Here is a 5,000-nt window from a genome sequence, read left to right on the forward strand (position 1 = left end):
GATCTGTAGGGTCTGGATAGGTATAAACAGTATAGTAGTGGATCTGTAGGGTCTGGATAGGTATAAACAGTATAGTAGTGGATCTGTAGGGTCTGGATAGGTATAAACAGTATAGTAGTGGATCTGTAGGGTCTGGATAGGTATAAATAGTATAGTAGTGGATCTGTAGGGTCTGGATAGGTATAAACAGTATAGTAGTGTATCTGTAGGGTCTGGATAGGTATAAACAGTATAGTAGTGGATCTGTAGGGTCTGGATAGGTATAAACAGTATAGTAGTGGATCTGTAGGGTCTGGATAGGTATAAACAGTATAGTAGTGGATCTGTAGGGTCTGGATAGGTATAAATAGTATAGTGGTGGATCTGTAGGGTCTGGATAGGTATAAACAGTATAGTAGTGTATCTGTAGGGTCTGGATAGGTATAAACAGTATAGTAGTGGATCTGTAGGGTCTGGATAGGTATAAACAGTATAGTGGTGGATCTGTAGGGTCTGGATAGGTATAAACAGTATAGTAGTGGATCTGTAGGGTCTGGATAGGTATAAACAGTATAGTGGTGGATCTGTAGGGTCTGGATAGGTATAAACAGTATAGTAGTGTATCTGTAACAAAAACTAGAATAATAGGGTCTGGATAGGTATAAACAGTATAGTAGTGGATCTGTAGGGTCTGGATAGGTATAAACAGTATAGTGGTGGATCTGTAGGGTCTGGATAGGTATAAACAGTATAGTAGTGGATCTGTAGGGTCTGGATAGGTATAAATAGTATAATGAGGAAGCTTCCACCTTGCGGATCTACAAACATTGAAGGGTTCATGTGTGTTACTCTCATTTCCTGGTGTAAGAGAAACTTGTCACTCTGGTTAAAGACATGAGATTAATGAAAATCTAATTTCACGCAAATAAAATGTCCACTTTTATAGATAACTTTTGTGATAGTTTACTGGATCTAAAAACAGAGATGAATGGAAATCTCAGATAACCTTTTGGTTTTCTCTGTCTGTGTCCGTTACAGTATCTTGTTAAAATTCTTGTTGTGTCTCGGGTATAAAAAAAAATTTAAAATCTATTCTGTAACAGAATCTGCCACAGAATCAACAGGAGATCATGATGTCAGACAGTGTTATGTGTTAGAGAACATTGTTATGTTAGAAAACACAGGTACCTGAGTTCTGGATGAAAGGGTTGACTTGTCGAGAGAAAGGAACCGGTCCTCCTGAGTTGTGTCTGTCTGTTTTGTCCGTCTGTTCGTTTTTTCCCCTGTCCAGCCAACTTCCTGTCCAGCCAACCACCACGTTCTATGTGTGCGTATGTTGTGTGTGAGATGATGTGTGTGTGTCTGTGTTTCAGTAGAGAACACCTTTATTTAACCAGGTAGGCCAGTAGAGAACACCTTTATTTAACCAGGTAGGCCAGTAGAGAACACCTTTAGAGAACCAGGAGAGAGAGTAGAGAACAGAGAGAGAGAGAGAGAGAGAGAGAGAGAGAGAGAGAGAGAGAGAGAGAGAGAGAGAGAGTGCGTGTGAGGCAGGAAGTGAGTAGGGATAGTGGAAACAGCAACTTAAGAAACCAAAAACACTGTGCTGGAGAGAGAGAGAGAGGTGTGTGTGTGACAGGAAGTGAACCGATCAGTGATGAGGGTGGAAACAGAAACTCAAGAAACCAAATACATTGTGCTGGAGAGAGTCCCAAACCTTCCATAACAAAGCCATCACCAACAGAGAGATGAACCTGGAGAAGAGTCCCCTAAGCAAGCTGGTCCACAAACAGACCCCACAGAGCCCCAGGACAGAAACACAATTAGACCCAACCAAATCATGAGATAACAAAAAACAGAGCAAACTAGAATAATATTTGGCCCTAAACAGAGAGTACACAGTGGCAGAATACCTGACCACTGTGACTGACCCAAAATGAAGGAAAACTTTGACTATGTACAGACTCAGTGAGCATAGCCTTGCTATTGAGAAAGGCCGCCATAGGCAGACATGGCTCTCAAGAGAAGACAGGCTATGTGATCACTGCCCACAAAATGAGGTGGAAACTGAGCTGCACTTCCTAACCTCCTGCCCAATGTATGACCATATTAGAGAGACATATTTCCCTCAGATTACACAGATCCACAAAGAATTAAACTCACATATCTACTGGGTGAAATTCCACAGTGTGACATCACAGCAACAAGATTTGTGAACTGTTGCCACACAAAAAAGGCAACCAGTGAAGAACAAACAACATTTTAAATACAACCCATATTTATGCTTATTTATTTTATCTTTTTTTCCCACCTTTATTTAACCAGGTAGGCCAGTAGAGAACACCTTTATTTAACCAGGTAGGCCAGTAGAGAACACCTTTATTTAACCAGGTAGGCCAGTAGAGAACACCTTTATTTAACCAGGTAGGCCAGTAAAGAACACCTTTATTTAACCAGGTAGGCCAGTAGAGAACACCTTTATTTAACCAGGTAGGCCAGTAGAGAACACCTTTATTTAACCAGGTAGGCCAGTAGAGAACACCTTTATTTAACCAGGTAGGCCAGTAGAGAACACCTTTATTTAACCAGGTAGGCCAGTAGAGAACACCTTTATTTAACCAGGTAGGCCAGTAGAGAACACCTTTATTTAACCAGGTAGGCCAGTAGAGAACACCTTTATTTAACCAGGTAGGCCAGTAGAGAACACCTTTATTTAACCAGGTAGGCCAGTAGAGAACACCTTTATTTAACCAGGTAGGCCAGTAGAGAACACCTTTATTTAACCAGGTAGGCCAGTAGAGAACACCTTTATTTAACCAGGTAGGCTAGTTGAGAACACCTTTATTTAACCAGGTAGGCTAGTTGAGAACACCTTTATTTAACCAGGTAGGCTAGTTGAGAACACCTTTATTTAACCAGGTAGGCTAGTTGAGAACACCTTTATTTAACCAGGTAGGCTAGTTGAGAACACCTTTATTTAACCAGGTAGGCTAGTTGAGAACACCTTTATTTAACCAGGTAGGCCAGTAGAGAACACCTTTATTTAACCAGGTAGGCCAGTAGAGAACACCTTTATTTAACCAGGTAGGCCAGTAGAGAACACCTTTATTTAACCAGGTAGGCCAGTATCAAATCAAATCAAATGTTATTTGTCACATACACATGGTTAGCAGATGTTAAATGCGAGTGTAGCGAAATGCTTGTGCTTCTAGTTCTGACAATGCAGTGATAACCAACAAGTAATCTAACTAACAATTCCAAAACTACTGTCTTATACACAGTGTAAGGGGATAAGGAACATGTACATAAGGATATATGAATGAGTGATGGTACAGAGCAGCATGCAGTAGATGGTATCGAGTACAGTATATACATATGAGATGAGTGTGTAGACAAAGTAAACAAAGTGGCATAGTTAAAGTGGCTAGTGATACATGTATTACATAAGGATGCAGTCGATGATGTAGAGTACAGTATATACATATGCATATGAGATGAATAATGTAGGGTAAGTAACATTATATAAGGTAGCATTGTTTAAAGTGGCTAGTGATATATTTACATCATTTCCCATCAATTCCCATTATTAAAATGGGTCAGTGTCAATGACAGTGTGTTGGCAGCAGCCACTCAATGTTAGTGGTGGCTGTTTAACAGTCTGATGGCCTTGAGATAGAAGCTGTTTTTCAGTCTCTCGGTCCCAGCTTTGATGCACCTGTACTGACCTCGCCTTCTGGATGATAGCGGGGTGAACAGGCAGTGGTTCGGGTGGTTGATGTCCTTGATGATCTTTATGGCCTTCCTGTAACAACGGGTGGTGTAGGTGTCCTGGAGGGCAGGTAGTTTGCCCCCGGTGATGCGTTGTGCAGTCCTCACTACCCTCTGGAGAGCCTTACGGTTGAGGGCAGAGCAGTTGCCGTACCAGGCGGTGATACAGCCCGCCAGGATGCTCTCGATTGTGCATCTGTAGAAGTTTGTGAGTGCTTTTGGTGACAAGCCGAATTTCTTCAGCCTCCTGAGGTTGAATAGGCGCTGCTGCGCCTTCTTCACGACGCTGTCAGTGTGAGTGGACCAGTAGAGAACACCTTTATTTAACCAGGTAGGCCAGTTGAGAACACCTTTATTTAACCAGGTAGGCTAGTTGAGAACACCTTTATTTAACCAGGTAGGCTAGTAGAGAACACCTTTATTTAACCAGGTAGGCTAGTTGAGAACACCTTTATTTAACCAGGTAGGCTAGTTGAGAACACCTTTATTTAACCAGGTAGGCTAGTAGAGAACACCTTTATTTAACCAGGTAGGCTAGTTGAGAACACCTTTATTTAACCAGGTAGGCTAGTTGAGAACACCTTTATTTAACCAGGTAGGCTAGTAGAGAACACCTTTATTTAACCAGGTAGGCTAGTAGAGAACACCTTTATTTAACCAGGTAGGCTAGTTGAGAACACCTTTATTTAACCAGGTAGGCTAGTAGAGAACACCTTTATTTAACCAGGTAGGCTAGTTGAGAACACCTTTATTTAACCAGGTAGGCTAGTAGAGAACACCTTTATTTAACCAGGTAGGCTAGTTGAGAACACCTTTATTTAACCAGGTAGGCTAGTTGAGAACACCTTTATTTAACCAGGTAGGCTAGTAGAGAACACCTTTATTTAACCAGGTAGGCTAGTTGAGAACACCTTTATTTAACCAGGTAGGCTAGTTGAGAACACCTTTATTTAACCAGGTAGGCTAGTAGAGAACACCTTTATTTAACGAGGTAGGCTAGTTGAGAACACCTTTATTTAACCAGGTAGGCTAGTTGAGAACACCTTTATTTAACCAGGTGGGCTAGTTGAGAACACCTTTATTTAACCAGGTAGGCTAGTAGAGAACACCTTTATTTAACCAGGTAGGCTAGTTGAGAACACCTTTATTTAACCAGGTAGGCCAGTTGAGAACACCTTTATTTAACCAGGTAGGCTAGTAGAGAATGCCTTTATTTACCCAGGTAGGCTAGTTGAGAACACCTTTATTTAACC

General features: G+C 41.4%; 1 protein-coding gene across 1 annotated transcript in view; it reads right to left on the reverse strand.

The window, feature by feature from the left end:
* LOC124008860 (circularly permutated Ras protein 1-like) overlaps positions 1-1,351 on the reverse strand; it is a 53,813-nt gene extending 52,462 nt beyond the window's left edge. Inside the window, exon 1 of the mRNA XM_046320442.1 lies at positions 1,168-1,351. The gene's annotated coding sequence lies outside the window, so the exon portion shown is untranslated. The remainder of the gene's footprint in view (positions 1-1,167) is intronic.
* Positions 1,352-5,000: the final 3,649 nt, after the last annotated feature.

Source organism: Oncorhynchus gorbuscha, linkage group LG21, assembly GCF_021184085.1.
Source record: "Oncorhynchus gorbuscha isolate QuinsamMale2020 ecotype Even-year linkage group LG21, OgorEven_v1.0, whole genome shotgun sequence".
NCBI classification, from domain to species: Eukaryota; Metazoa; Chordata; class Actinopteri; order Salmoniformes; family Salmonidae; genus Oncorhynchus; species Oncorhynchus gorbuscha.